Source organism: Schistocerca americana, chromosome 4 (genome assembly GCF_021461395.2).
Source record: "Schistocerca americana isolate TAMUIC-IGC-003095 chromosome 4, iqSchAmer2.1, whole genome shotgun sequence".
NCBI classification, from domain to species: Eukaryota; Metazoa; Arthropoda; class Insecta; order Orthoptera; family Acrididae; genus Schistocerca; species Schistocerca americana.
Window position 1 is genome coordinate 622,813,672 of NC_060122.1, and position 16,706 is coordinate 622,830,377.

General features: G+C 43.9%; 1 protein-coding gene across 1 annotated transcript in view; it reads right to left on the reverse strand.

Annotated features, from left to right (window-relative positions):
• Positions 1-11,481, reverse strand: part of LOC124612344 (probable cytochrome P450 301a1, mitochondrial) — a 175,267-nt gene extending 163,786 nt beyond the window's left edge. Inside the window, exon 1 of the mRNA XM_047140498.1 lies at positions 11,373-11,481. The gene's annotated coding sequence lies outside the window, so the exon portion shown is untranslated. The remainder of the gene's footprint in view (positions 1-11,372) is intronic.
• Between the last annotated feature and the right edge of the window lie 5,225 nt (positions 11,482-16,706).

Here is a 16,706-nt window from a genome sequence, read left to right on the forward strand (position 1 = left end):
GTGGATGAGTTTTGCTATTTGGGCAGCAAAATGACTGATGATAGCCGAAGCAGAGAGGATATAAAATGTAGATTGGCAATAGTACTAAAACCATTTCCGAAGAAAATAAATTTGTTCGAATATACGTGTTGGAAGGTCTTCTCTGAAGGTATTTCTCTGGAATGTAGCAATAAGAATGCTGAAGATTAGGTAGTAAATCATGTAACTAATGAGAAGATATTGAAGTGAACTGGGGAGAAAAGAAATATGTGGCACAACTTGACTAAAAGAAGGGATCGGTTGATACGACACATTCTGAGACATCAAGAGATCGCCAATTTAGAATTGATGGGAAGTGTGGAGGTTAAAAATAGTAGAGCGAGACCGAGACGTGAATACAGTAAGCAGATTCCGAAGGATGCTCGTTGCAGTTGTTATTCAGAGATGAAGAGGCTTACAAAGGATAGACTAGCAGTGAGAGCTGCATCAAACATGTCTACGGACTCTTCAGCCGACAACGACAGGGAAGTACAATCGGTCTACAAAGGATATTGCTTACAAAGCATTCGTCTCACCCATTCTAGAAAACTGCTCAAGTGTGTGTGGGACACACAAGTTTCTTTCGTCCATGGGAGAGTCACAGATACTGAAAAACCAACTATTCTGCGAGTGTTCCAAGAACAAGCTTTAAGTGAAGAATTAGAAATATAGTACAATAGCCTACATGTCCTTGTAGGAATTTACCTTGTAAGACAAGAATAATAGCAAAACGCACGAAGACGTACAAGCAATCATTCTTCCCACGTTCCATACTCAGATGAGACGGAAATAAGGCGTAATATGTGGTACAATTGGAATTACCATCCGGTAATTTAGTATGAATGTAAATGTAGATGATATGGTTGTACTGAGTAGCTTCACAAATGAGGCATGCCCTTGACTAATTTTTCGCTAATAGAACCCAGCAAGCTGTAGTCGACCAGGGCTTATCAACTTAAGCGAAAGTAATGTCAGGTGTTTTCCAAGGAAGAGTAATAAACTTAAACGATTTATCAGATAGCAGCGCTATCAGAAGATGCTGCTGAGTGAAGCGTTATTGTTGGACGGTCATAAGGAAAAGCAGAATTCCCACACTCTCTCATGCGCGGCAACTGTCTTCAAATGTGAATAAATGCAAGTTAATGTCTATGACAAAGACAAAGAATACGGCAGAAGTTCATTACAAGATTAATTATGTACATCTGGAGCTCATACAGCATAAATATTTCGGGTTAGTAATAACAAGGCATATGAAACGGGACAGAACAGCTAAAATCTACATTTGGTAAGGCTAATGGAAGCTTTGGATGTACTGAACACGTTCCGCGGAAGTGTAGCGACCTTGAAAAAGAAATCGCTTACAGAACACTAGAGTGATCAGTTCTATAGAAGGACATGTACTATCTGCGTCTAGAAGTGGCACCATGTCTATCCTCGTTACCTTGGAACTGGGTGGATGTTGCGACATGGTCCAAACAGAAATAGATCCACAACAAGGTTTCGACAAGGCAGACTGCAAAGGCTGACCGACTTTCGACCCGGAGGCCTCAGGCAGCTCCTACGATCCATTATTAATTTGACGGGAGAAACTATAGCTGTGGCGACCGTATTTGTTTAAAACATTTTTTGGAAGATGACAGCCATCAGCCGTTAAGTAATGCATAAAATGCATATCTGAACCATCAGCTGTTTTTATTTTAAACCCAAATTCCTGCATAATGTGTTACTGAGCGTGAATATTCGTCATGGCAAGTACAACGAGTGCTACCGACGTACAACGACAGAACAACAAAGGGGATGACGACTTATAAATGACTATTGCTTATCTACTATATATTAGGGATGTTTCAGTAAAAGAGGCTGAAAATAATTTGGGACTGTACCTGTGTTGGCAAGAGGTCTTAATTTTGCTCCTATGCATATTTCACCACCACTAGCGGATTCCGACAGTTCCAGCGAAGAGGCTGCGCGCCGCCTTGCAGCAGACTTAGCTGAGGAATCGGAAGTCTTTCCGTGTGTTGACGAGAGCGACACCACCGAAGAACAACATTTCGTCAATGCTGAGGGCAGCTCTCCGTAACTTAAGAGCACTCGATGCGGTTACGATAGTACTCAAATTGGGTAAATGTAACACCACTGTGCTCATGCCACGGGAGAGCGATATCAGTAAGTTCGTTGTCTTATTGTGTGACTCGACGTATTGACTAACCGAGTGATGTGAAAAATGGCGGAGTTTTTATCTAATAATACCCTACCAAAGGAGATCATTAAGAGATTGTGACCATATAATTCAGTTCCACCTAGGCTGTGTGGACTGCCAAAAATCACAAAGAAGGCGTGCGTTTACGTCCGACTAAGCATTAGTGGAGCAGCCCCGTATGATTTGGCAAAATACTTTGCATCTTTACTTAAATCAATAGTAGGCAAGTGTCTATATCATATAAGAAATTCCAGTTATTTTATCAGCAGATTTCAGTTACTAACCTGGATAGCAACGACCTGTTGGTCAGCTTTGAGTCGTTTCACTTTTTACAAATGTGCATCTCCTGGACTCACTACATTTCATCGACTGTGGGTCTGAGGCCGACATTTACAGCGTTGTTTTAGCACATCCTCTCCTCGACGTAGTTTTCATCTAACAACGAGTGTTTTGAACAATCTGAAGGTGCCGCCATGAAGAGTCTTTTGTCTCCCGGGTGGCCAATCTTTTTATGGAAGATTTTTAGGAGCGAGCACTCGCTTCGTCTATTTTAAAAGCAACAGTATTTGGACGATACGATTATGACACTTCTACAGTTTGGCCTCATCGTTTTGACAGTCTGCGACAGTTCCTCCAAAATCTGAATTCCACACATGAAAATATAAAATGTACTATGGTTATGGAGAAAGAGACTGCTTTCCGTTTTTAGGCGACCTGGTGCAAAGAGAGAGTGATGGCACACTTGGGCAATCGGTTTTTCAAAAGCCCACTCTCACGGAACTGTAGTTCCCAACTACCGTTCGGCACAAACGACGGGCGTTCTGAAGACCTTCAGCAACGCAGCCGGATGCCGATTGAGCAATGAATATTGGTACAATGAGTGCTATCGACATATAAACGACAGAACAAAGAGGAAGATGAGGCCTTACAAATGACTGCTTTTCTAACACACATTAGGGATGTTTCAGTAAAAATAGGTGGAATATAAAGAAGATACAGTCTTTAAATAATCTTTCATTGCCACGCGGGGTAGCCGCGCGGTCTAGGGCGTCTTGTCGCGGTCCGCGCCGCTTCCCCCCGTCGGAGGTTCGAGTCCTCCCTCGGGCATAGGTGTGTGTGTTGTCCTTAGCGTAAGTTAGTGTAAGTTAGATTAAGCAGTGCGTAAGCTTCGGCACCTATGACCTCAGCGGTTTGGTCCCATCAGACCTTACCACAAATTTTCAAAATAATCTTTCATCCTGTTCCAAAATCTGGGTGCTTCTGGGCTCTGACAAAGACGGGCAGATGGCGCAAGGCAGGTGTCTACAGGATTCCGTGCGAATGCGGCAGTTCTCGTGTAGGGCAAATGAGGCGCACAGGATCACACTGTAGAACGTCAATAGCGTACTCGTCCCCTCCAAGGCGATAAGTCCACTATCGCTGAACATTGTATTTCCACTGTCATCGGATGAAAAGCAGTTAAACAAAAATTGTGGCCCATACGGAAAATTATTGCAGCTCCAATCGTCAATGAAACAGTGGAAATACGACTGGCTGAGTCCCTTTTTAATCGAGTCGGCCGCTTCCAGTTAAACTCTGCATGGAATTCTGTCATGTAATAACTTCGTGCTCTGTGTATCCGGCGTCGTTCTGCGTTATTGTTGTGCGAAGACATTCTATGCGACGAGGTTTCACCAGAGAGAGCGCGTGGTGCAGAACACAGACTCGCAGAAGAAGCGCATGCGCACAAATACCGCATGCGCAGTTGAATACAGCACTCATGTGTCGGGGGTCTTCAGGGGAGTTGGAACGGAAAAAAATTTTCCACATTTACAGATTTTTATCTCGTCATAAAATTTGCAATTTTCTGAATAAAATGATATACAGACCTCAAAAAAAGTTTTGCGTCATCCCAGTTCCTAGAACTCCAGACTATAGATATTGCATCACAGGCACAGTCCCTTCGACTGTTCAAAGATGTCATTAAACACGCCCAAAGATGTAAACAACCATGCATGAGCAGCGCCTATTAGACGGAAAGGGTCCGACAGCCGATCAGTTCCAGTCATCCCACCAGGAAGGAGGTACACGGCTCGTGTTGTCTGTAGTTCAACCATGCCTGGACGGTAAATATCGCGGTTCGATAGCTTCCGCATTGTGCCAGGAAGGGCTCTCAACAAGGGAACTGTCCAGGCGTCTCGGAGTGAACGAAACCGATGTTGTTCTGACATGGAGGAGATACACAAAGATAGGTAGTGTCGATGACATGCCTCGCTCAGGGCGCCCAAGGGTTACTACTGAAGTGGATGGCCGCTACCTACGGCTTATGGCTCGAAGGAACCCTGACAGCAACGCCACCATGTTGAATAATGCTTTTCGTGCAGCCACAAGGCGACATGCTACGACGCAAACTGTGCGCAATAGGCTGCATGAAGCGCAACTTCACTCCCGACGTCTATGGCTAGGTCCATCTTCGCAACCACGACACCATGCAGCGCGGTACAGATGGCCCCAACAAGGTGTTGAGTGGACTGATCGGGAGTGGCATCACGTTCTCTTCACCGATGAGTGTCGCATATCCCTTCAACCAGACAATCGTCGGCGACCAGTTTGGAGGCAACCCGGTCAGGCTGAACGCCTTAGACACACTCTCCAGCGAGTGCAGCAAGGTGGAGGTTCCCTGTTGTTTTGGGGGTGGCATTATGTGGGGCCGACGTTCACCACTAGTGGTCATGGAAGACGCCGTGACTGCTGTACGCTACGTAAATGCCATCCTCCGACTGACTCCGACTGATAGTGCAACCATATCGGCAGCATATTGGCGAGGCATTCGTTTTCACGGACAACACTTCGCGCCCACATCGTGCACATCTTGTGAATGAGTTCCTTCAGGATAATGACATCGCTCGACTAGAGTGGACAGCACACTCTCCAGACATGAACCCTATCGAACGTGCCTGGGACAGATTGAAAAGGTTTGTTTATGGACGACGTGACCCACCTACGACTCTGAGGGATCTACTCCGAATCGCCGTTGAGGAGTGGGACAATCTGGACCAACAGTGCCTTGATGAACTTGTGGATGGTATGCCACGACGAATACAGGCATGCATCAGTGCAAGAGGACGTGCTACTGCGCATTACTGGGTATTAGAGGTACCGGTGTGTACAGCAATCTGTACCACCACCTCTGAAGGTCTGGCTGTATGGTGGTACAACATGCAATGTGTGGTTTTCATGAGCAATAAAAAGCGCGGAAATCATATGTTGATCTCTATTCCAATTTTCTGTACAGGTTGCGGAACTCTCGGAACTTTTTTTGGTGTGCGTATATACATCACTTATAAACTCACACGGGGAGTATTTTATTTTTACGTGAATTACTTCAAGATCTAATAAAATCGCTAATTTTTGATTTAGAAGGCTGTGGATTGCTGTGTTATAAATGTCATCTCCAGAAGAGGATGGGCACCAGGTTGGGGAAGCTGAAACAAAGTTGGAGAGACAAGAAACTTTCTGATGGTAAAACCATAAGAGGCAGGCTGACAGACAAAATGCTAGATGAACTACAGCAATATTATGGGATGGCCATTAGAAATAATATTAAGGATTTTTTGAAAAAGAAGCAGACAGTATTGGCTACCGTCCTCCACAGATTGTCAACTGATGAAAAACCTGTACACCACCTTTGCCCTCTTGGACCTGATTCATGGTGCAATTACCGCAATGCCCAGAGCTCAAACAGTTCATACAGCCATAAACATTCCATCCCAGTAGCAGTCAAGGATGTCATGAAACCTATTTACGCAGACCTGGCAAATCCTGAATTACTGAAGAAGTGTCTGCAAGGTCAGACTCAAAATCCCGATGCGTCGTTCAGTAATCTTATATGGACTCGCTTACCAAAAAATGTTTGTGTTGGAATGAAGACACTAAAGTAGAGGGTCAGTGATGCTGTTACTGCTTATAATGATTGCAGCATTGGTAGGGTGAAAGTGCTACAGCATATGGGAATTAATCCTGGAGCAAACTGCATCAGAGAACTTGGCGGAAGGACAAGGTTCACATTGATAAAGCAGAGTATGCAGCACAATTCGCTACTAAGGAGGCCAGAAAGAAGAAAACAAGAAAAAAACTTGGAAAAAGATCAAGAGGATGATATACAGTATGGTGCAGGGCGCTTCTGAGTGACTAAAAATAAAAAAAAATTAAGCATATATTAAGTGAGTTACAGTCTTTTGAAACTTTAGAAGCCGATCCTGAAAATTTACATTTTCTGTTGCATTTTACCCTAAATCTCAGAATCCACTTCGAGTTCAGCATTAAAATTTTCAGAGAGTAATAACATACATATCCTGAGTCTACTGAGCTGAAAGAAGAACATGATGTTATGTATAATTAAAATTGTTTAGGATAACATACAAAAAAGTACACAAAATTTTAACCGAGTAATTAAAAAGTTGAATTTCGGAAAGCAGGGGCTGAAATGCAATTATCACAGTTCGGTAAACTCAGAATATACAGTTTAATGTCCTGCAACAGTTTCATGTCAATAGTTACAGTAGTTTCTCAAATACAGGGAAGCCAAGTCACTAAATTTAACATGTCGGGATAGGGCGTTACAGCTCCCCTTAAACACGTGAGCTCAGAGCATGGTCATCCGTATTCACCTGAAGATGGCCAGAGGACTATTCGACAAAATATCATGGCAGAAAGTTGCAGATATCTGGCAGTTCCTTCGAAATGTTACCTAGAGTAGTCTTGAATGAACTGTGACAGGATCCCGAGCAACAGGAGACTGGCATGTATTAAAACTCTCAAATACTGTATTGATAATGTCTAGTTGCTAGCCGAATTCTAGATTTGTTTTAATAAAGCTTGAAAGGAAAGGATGACTGCTTGCTGTGCTTCATCAATTTGCAAATTCTGGAAAATTCTTCGGCTTTTAGAGTCCTTATCTTTAGGCATGACAATGGATATCGAAATAATTTATAGATGTGCGGGTCGATATAGTCTATACGAAAGTGGTATACTAATGCCCGTGGAACGAAAATGAGAATCTTTGGAATAAAGAGGAAGTTGTTTTCCTGAAGCAGTGTGGGTAAAGATAGAGAACCGGTTTTCGAAGAATACCTCTGCCATGTCGTAGGGACAGTCACAACACAGTGAGGGGGATAAGGGCGCTTACATTTGTATTGTTGTTGTTGTCGTGGTCTTCAGTCCAGAGACTGGTTTGATGCAGCTCTCCATGCTACTCTATTCTGAGCAAGCTTCATCTCCCAGTTCCTACTTCAACCTACGTCCTTCTGAATCTGCTTAGTATCTTCATCTCTTGGTCTCCCTCTACAATTTCTACCCTCCACGTTGCTCTCCAATACTAAATTGGTGATCCCTTGATGCCTGAGAACATGTCCTGCCAACCGATCCCTTCTTCTAGTCAAGTTGTGCCACAAATTTCTCTTCTCTTCAATTCTACTCAATACCTCCTCATTAGTTATGTGATGTACCCATCTAATATTCAGCATTCTTCTGTAGCACCACATTTCGAAAGCTTCTATTCTCTTCTTGTCCAAACTAATTATCGTCCACGTTTCACTTCCATATATGGCCACACTCCATACAAATACGTTCAGAAATACAGAAATTCCTGTACTTACATCTATACTTGATGTTAACAAATTTCTCTTCTTCAGAACGCTTTCCTTGCCATTGCCAGTCTACATTTTATATCCTCTCTGCTTCGACAATCATCAGTTATTTGGCTCCCCAAATAGTAAAACTCCTTTACTACTTTAAGTGTCTCATTTCCTAATCTGATTCCCTCAGCATCATCTGATTTAATTCGACTACATTCCATTACCTCGTTTTGTTTTTGTTGATGTTCATCTTGTATCATCCTATGAAGATAATGTCCATTCCATTCAACTACTCTTTCAGGTTCTTTGCTGTTTCTGACAGAATTACAGTATCATCGACGAACCTCATAGTTTTTATTTCTTCTGCATGGATTTTAATTCCTGTTCCAAATTTTTCTTTTGTTTCCTTTACTGCTTGCTCAATATACAGATTGAATTACATCGGGGATAGGCTATTACCCTGTTTCACTGCCTTCCCAACCACTGCTTCCCTTTCATGTTCCTCGACTCTTATAACTGCCATCTGGTTTCTGTACAAATTGTAAATAGCCTTTCGTTCCCTGTATTTGACCCCTGTCACCTTCAGAATTTGAAAGAGAGTATTCCAGTCAACATTGTCAAAAGCTTTCTCTTAGTCTACAAATGATAACAACGTAGATTTGCCTTTCCTTAGTCTATCTTCTAAGATGAGTCGTAGGGTCAGTTTTGCGTCACGTGTTCCAACATTTCTACGGAATCCAAACTGATCTTACTCGAGGTCGGCTTCTACCAGTTTTTCCATTCGTCTGTACAGAATTTGTGTTAATATTTTTCAGCCGTGACTTATTAAACTGATGGTTCGGTAATTTTCACATCTGTCAACACCTGCATCCTTTGGGATTGGAATTGTTATATTCTTCTTGAAATATGAGGGTACTTCGCCGGTCTCATACATATTGCCACTACGCTAAAGTTTTTCTGTTGAACTTTCTAAACTTGTCACTGCGGCGACTTTATTGAATCATGGTGTGTCAAAGACAGCAATGCTTAGGTCCTGTGTGGTTTATTTGCAACTTGTTTCAAACATCATCTCGCAAAGTAATTGCCCGACAGCAACTCATTTTATCTCCACGAGCAGCTGATACGCGCTTGATACGCGCCTGACGTCGACTCGCCTGTTTACTGAGCTCTGACACTCGTTAAGATATGTCAGTCTGTCAGCGGTTAACAGCAGTGCGGCTACCCGATGGAACGAAGTTATTTGCAATGGAATCCTTGTACAAAATTGTTGCCGCGTCAGATTAGAATATAAGCTCCAGCTTTCGGCAGTAACCTCAGTCGTTTTGGTCAGAAGCAAATGACTGTTGTTACGCTGCCTGATGTCGCGTCTACGTCTGCCATGCGAGTGGCACTATATGGAGCGTAAACAAGACGTCGAGTTTCTGTGTATTATTCGAACAACATTTCATTGCCCTTGGGAGGGAGGGCGCTTCGGTCGTTTTATCGTGAGCTATTATCGTGCTATTTCACGAAGACATGCTGAACTACTTGATGCCATACAAGATGTTCGGAAATTTCCGTAACGAACTTCTAGGATTTGTAGAGAGGAGTTAGCACATAATGTTTTGAACAGGAACCAATGTCCGGAAACGTACAATTTCCGTTCTCCGACTGTTTCGGTTCAGATGTTTGATTCATCCGTTTCTGCTTGAGAAATAGAATAAGGTCTGACGCAGTACAATTGTTAGGTAACAATTCGAAAGGAAACATAAAGAAACATCCATTTATCATATAAGCAGATCTCTTTGTTGTTTTTTTCGAGTTTACATTATTTCAAAACAAAAATGAACCCAGCACACTGTGTGTACAGAACAGTACTAATGCATTACGACAGAGGCTCGATGTGGCGACCACGAGCGTTGTTACAGGCACTGAACCTACAGATCTTGTTCTGGTGCACACTCTCCATCCCACCTGAAGTATTTTCAATTTCTAGTGCAGCGGTCAGAACTCGTGCCAGTAGATCATCCTCTGTCTCTACAGGAGTGATAAATGCATGTTTTGTTGTGTTTCCTTTCGAGTTGTTACGTAATAACTGTATTGCGTCACGCCAAATTCAGTTCCTCAAGCAGAATTGAATTGAAACCGCCTCAGAATGGAAACGGTATTCAAAATATTATGCACTCACCCTACAAGCCCTAGAAATCTGTAACGGGAATCACTGAACATCCTGTATGCACAACTGCCCTAAAAGCATTCACTGTGTAATGTGTCTTCCTTAGTCACCAATGTGCTCTTTTATCGTAACTTCAACGCATGTGTCCCACAATGCGAAGCGCAATAGTGCTGTGGTCAGGTAGTAGGCTAATACTGAAATTCTGCTTCCACACGCGACGGCGCCTGCAGTTGCTACTGCAGTCTGTTAAAGTTGCTGTTGCACATCCTGATGTATACGGCGTCTTTGATGACGGTGCCCCCAAAGATTGCCGCGTGGGACAAGATTTTTAAGTCATTCTTCCGCAGATAATGAAAATGAACTGTAGGAGAACCACCAAGACTGTTAGTTTACGTCATGACATCGGCAAATTTCTGCTACTTTGTCAACTGAGGATGTTCGTATGCATGAAACCTCTTATGGCTTAATAAATTGCACATAATATTGGCAATATTTTCGTTTCCTCAAATATAAAATCATGTTTACTGATTAAGCTGTGCTCGACAATAGAACAAAAGAAGCCCGATGGGTCGGATCCTGGGCAGACAAATTATAAGATCTTTCTTCTGACCTCCCAGTAAGACAGACGATTTGTTCTTTTCCGACCTGCTAACAAGACAGACGAATATTTCTTTCCCGAGCTCCCAATGAGACAGACGATTTCTTGCAACCGTGTAAGGATAGTCTCGGACTCAAGGCTCAGGGAGTTTCCAGCAACCCTTGTCAGTGCCGAAACAACTACTCTGCTAGCCATTCAATTTGCAACACAAAAAGGAATAGCAAATAACCAAGTTTCATTAACTGTGCACACACAGTATAGTAGGAAGAATTATTTGATTACATTTATAGACGATCTGAGCATGTACATAGAGCTAAATTCAGTGCATAGTGCTTCCAACTCCAGTAGCAACACATCGGTGCCTCTAGTCGAACTGAGCTTGTATGTCAGGTACGAGTACGTTATTCCATGTTACTTCAGCTGTATGACAGAGTTCATGAATTTTAATGGTTTGAAAGTGGTGGCGAGCCAATTTCTTGAAAACCCAATGACAAGTTGTCTTCAATGAGTGGGAGATCGGTACAGCGTGCTGGCACACAAAACATCAACAACAACATCAACAACAAACATCGCACCTGTGAGGTATTAAGTCATACACAATAGTGTCTCATTAACAGATCTGCAACTGGTAATAGCTTGCTGCTGAAACACGTCGTGCTAAAGCAAGTATCGTTATTATGCATGACGGAAGCAGCACTTTGTTTTGTTTTTAAAATTCGTGACGTAGTCGCTCACCTCATCCAGATCCATATGACACTGATATATTGAAGTTTTAAAAAAAATTACCTTGGCCGGCTGAAGGGGTGGTTCGCTCTTGCCTCTCTTGTTCAGACACTGACACAACGGCGTCTACTGCTGACGCACGCCAGCTGGCGACTGGCTGACCGGATAGGACGCCAGCTAGGCTGTGTTACTACAGCCGCCCATCCCCACTTACGAGCGTCGCTCTGCTGTTGCCACCAGCGTGACGTCACAGCGAGCGGCTGCTGCCGAGGTCGGTGCGCTAGCACCGGAGCCGCCTGTTGACAATGCACCGCGTGGGAGGTCACAAACACTGAGCGCACGACGAACAGCTAAGGTGACCAGGAGCTAAGGTGACCAGGAGCAAGGCGCCGTCACACTGCTAACGAACTGCCTGCTGTGAAAGAGGAACACAGCGACTAAACGACGGGGTAGACTAAAGCACACGGGACGAGACAGCTAACGTTGTCGTGGACGCTGACGGGACATCCGACCTCACGAGACACAGCACAGGCGGCACACAGAAAGAGCTGGCTAACGTGATTTCCGCTCTCCAGCGGCAGTTTTTGGCTTTATTTGGCTCGCAAACCACACAGTCTCTTTACGAAAATGAACGAGCTTAAAATAGCTGAATTAATTCTGTTGGCGATTGTCGAAGATGAGCGGAGAAAATTGCGAAGATTTTTGACTCGTAAATGGCTTGAACAGCGGACGGCTGGTAGAAGAACACTACATAATGCTGTAAAACGATCTGATTTACATAGTAGAAGTTTCCTTTAACTCAGCTGAATTTTCATCCGATTTCGGTTTTAAAACGAATGTAATTAAGATATATTGCCTAGTGGCAGTTTGCGATTTTTTTTAAGGCTGCTCACCATCATTAGAAAAGATATTTTACCGGCAAGCTACAAACATGAGCCAGTTCATTAACCCTGAGACAAGTATACATATTTTACAGAAAGTTTCATACTAGCAAAAGCTTCCAGATTGCAACTTGTGTTTACTTTCTGACGCGTTTTGATTTCTAGCCACTGGCGTAATGTTCCACACGTTGGTTCATGCGACAAGAATTGAAGCAAGTACATTGTTAATACAAATAACATCAACTCTTGAGATAATACTTCTGTTAAATGAACAGTAAAGACCCAGAATCTTGTAGAAAACACAAAGTGAAAGAAACAAGATACACTCCTGGAAATGGAAAAAAGAACACATTGACACCGGTGTGTCAGACCCACCATACTTGCTCCGGACAGTGCGAGAGGGCTGTACAAGCAATGATCACACGCACGGCACAGCGGACACACCAGGAACCGCGGTGTTGGCCGTCGAATGGCGCTAGCTGCGCAGCATTTGTGCACCGCCGCCGTCAGTGTCAGCCAGTTTGTCGTGGCATGCGGAGCTCCATCGCAGTCTTTAACACTGGTAGCATGGCGCGACAGCGTGGACGTGAACCGTATGTGCAGTTGACGGACTTTGAGCGAGGGCGTATAGTGGGCAAGCGGGAGGCCGGGTGGACGTACCGCCGAACTGCTCAACACGTGGGGCGTGAGGTCTCCACAGTACATCGATGTTGTCGCCAGTGGTCGGCGGAAGGTGCACGTGCCCGTCGACCTGGGACCGGACCGCAGCGACGCACTGATGCACGCCAAGACCGTAGGATCCTACGCAGTGCCGTAGGGGACCGCACCGCCACTTCCCAGCAAATTAGGGACACTGTTGCTCCTGGGGTATCGCCGAGGACCATTCGCAACCGTCTCCATGAAGCTGGGCTACGGTCCCGCACACCGTTAGGCCGTCTTCCGCTCACGCCCCAACATCGTGCAGCCCGCCTCCAGTGGTGTCGCGACAGGCGTGAATGGAGGGACGAATGGAGACGTGTCGTCTTCAGCGATGAGAGTCGCTTCTGCCTTGGTGCCAATGATGGTCGTATGCGTGTTTGGCGCCGTGCAGGTGAGTGCCACAATCAGGACTGCATACGACCGAGGCACACAGGGCCAACACCCGGCATCATGGTGTGGGGAGCGATCTCCTACACTGGCCGTACATAACTGGTGATCGTCGAGGGGACACTGAATAGTGCACGGTACATCCAAACCGTCATCGAACCCATCGTTCTACCACTCCTAGACCGGCAAGGGAACTTGCTGTTCCAACAGGACAATGCACGTCCGCATGTATCCCGTGCCACCCAACGTGCTCTAGAAGGTGTAAGTCAACTACCCTGGCCAGCAAGATCTCCGGATCTGTCCCCCATTGAGCATGTTTGGGACTGGATGAAGCGTCGTCTCACGCGGTCTGCACGTCCAGCACGAACGCTGGTCCAACTGTGGCGCCAGGTGGAAATGGCATGGCAAGCCGTTCCACAGGACTACATCCAGCATCTCTACGATCGTCTCCATGGGAGAATAGCAGCCTGCATTGCTGCGAAAGGTGGATATACACTGTACTAGTGCCGACATTGTGCATGCTCTGTTGCCTGTGTCTATGTGCCTGTGGTTCTGTCAGTGTGATCATGTGATGTATCTGACCTCAGGAATGTGTCAATAAAGTTTCCCCTTCCTGGGACAATGAATTCATGGTGTTCTTATTTCAATTTCCAGGAGTGTATTTCGCGGGACATGGATACGAACCTGCAACGTATCACTGCACAGCTCACAATGCACGTCGCTATCAACTCTTCTACAGATTCCACATAGCAGTCGAGGCTTTCTATAAGATATACACTGTATAAAGACTGTATCTACAACTCTCACTTTTTTTTTTTTTTTTTTTTTTTTGGACATCAATCTTCTTACTGGTTTGATGCGGCCCGCCACGAATTCGCCTCCTGTGCTAACCTCTTCGTCTCAAGGTAGCACTTGCAACCTCTTCTAAGTCGACTCCTCTTTCTTCTTCTATCACATCAGCACATCTTCCCTCTCACATATGCTTTCAATGTATTCTGTCCACCTATCCGCTCTTCCCTATGCATTTAACAGTGGAATTCCCGTTGTTTTGACTTTCCTGTATGCTGAGTCTGTCCTCCCGACGATCATTTCTTTTCCTATTTCTTCACATTTTCCATGTAGCCATTTCATCTTAGCTTCCCTGCACTTCCTATTTATTTCATCCCTCAGCGACTTGTGTTTACGTATTCCTGAAATTCCCTGAACATTTTTGTACTTCCTCGTTTCATCGACCAACTGAAGTATTTCTTCTGTTACCTGTGATTTCTTCGCAGTTACCATCTTTGTACTTATGTTTTTCTTTCCAACTTCTGTGAAGGCCCTTTCTAAAGTTGTCCATTTCTCTCCAACTGTACTACCTACTGAGCTATACCTCATTGCTTTATCTATAGTGTTAGAGAACTTCAAGTGTATTCCGTCATTGTTTAGTACTTCCGTATCCCACTTTCTTGCGTATTGATTCTTCCTGACTAATCTCTTAAACTTATACCTACTCTCCATCACTACTACATAGTTATCTGAGCCTGTATCTGCTGCTGGGTACGCCCTACAATCCAGAATCTGATTTCGGAATGTCTGTCTGACCATGATGTAATCTAAGTGAAATCTTCCCGTATCACCCAGCCCTTTTCCAAGTATACCTCCTCCTCAGGGGGTTCTTGAACAGAGTATTCGCTATTAGTAGCTGAAATTTATTACAGAACTCAATTACTCTTTCTCCTCTTTCATTCCTTGTCCCAAGCCCATTTTATCCTGTAACCTCTTCTTCTACTTCTCCCTTACAACTGCATCCCTGTCCCCCATGACTATTAGATTTTCATCTCCCTTTACGTACTGTATTACTCTTGCAATATCCTTGTATATCTTCTCTATCTCTTGATCTTCAGCTTGCGACGTCGGCATGTATACCTGAACTATCGTTGTCTGTTTTGGTTTGCTGTCGATTCTGATAAGAACAATCCTATCGCTGAACTGTTCAAAGTAACTCATTCTCTGCCCTACCTTCCTATTCATAACGAAACCTACTCCCTGTGTACCATTTTCTACTGCTGTTGATATTACCCTATACTCATCTGACCAGAAATCCTCGTCTTCTGTCATTATTTGATATTTAGTAAGAAAATTCTACCAAAAAAGATAGATGCTTTTGATAGATGATCATTGTGCCGTAGCATTGGAACGGTATATTTTAGTATCGCACGAGTTATAACACGAGAAATGTCAAATGCAGGAAGCTTTTGCTTACCCATATGTCATTTCCTATCCTTTTATTATAAAAAATCGTAGATAGAATTACACGTTTTCGACAGATCATGAATTTGCAGATGCTTTGAAGGAGCTTATATTCGTACCACGTGCTCTATGATAAATGAGACCCTTCAAATATGAAGCTTAACTCAATGAAATACACTGAGGCGACGGAAGTCATCGAGTGCCTCCTAATATTGTGTCAGACCTCCTTTTGCCCGATGTGGTGGAGCAAATCCAATGGCGTGGTCTCAACAAGTTGTAGGAAGTTCTGTGCAAAAATATTGACACATGTCTTTAACCGAGAAAGTGTCGTCGATGCAGGATTTTGTGGACGAACTGACCTCTCGATTATGTCCTTTAAATGTTAGATGGGATTCATGTGGAGCGACCTGGGTGTCCATATCATTCCGTCGAACTGTCCAGAATGTTCTTCAAACCAATCGCTAACAACTGTGGCTCAGTGACATTACGCATTGCCATCCATAAAAATTCCATCGTGTTTGGGAACATGAAGTCCATGATCTCAGATGGTTCAGCTGGATCGGAGGACCCATTCCATTCCATGTAAACACAGCCCACACAATTGAATCGTAAACTGTTGAAACCAAATGAGTCAAAATTTTCAGTTGTAGTTTTTTCACTGAATAGTACATTTAAGAGAATAGCCTATCGTTTGGTGTTGAAATGAAACACTTCATGCTCGTGCAAATGGTGAAAAGGTGATGCACTTTACGCTGTTTGTTGTTGAAACCAAACAAGTCACTGACTTACGAGGGGCGTTTGAAAAGTCCGTGCGAAAATAAAAACTACTTACGTGTTTGGGGTAAATATTTTTTATTTTTCGACGTAGTCTCCTTTTAGACTTATACACTTCGTCCAACGCTGTTCTAATTTGTTGATCCCTTCCGAATAATAGGAATTGACCAAGTCTGCAAAATAGCTATTAGTTGCTGCAATCACCTCCTCGTTTGAATAAAATCTTTGTCCCGCCAGCCATTTCTTTGAATTGGGGAACAAATAGTAGTCCAAGGGAGCCAGGTCTGGAGAATAGCGGGGATGTGAAACGAGCTGGAATCCTATTTCCATGAATTTTGCGACCACAACTGCTGAGCTGTGTGCTAGTGCATTGTCGTGATGGAAAAAGGCTTTTTTGCGGTCCATTCGCCGGCGTTTTTCTTGC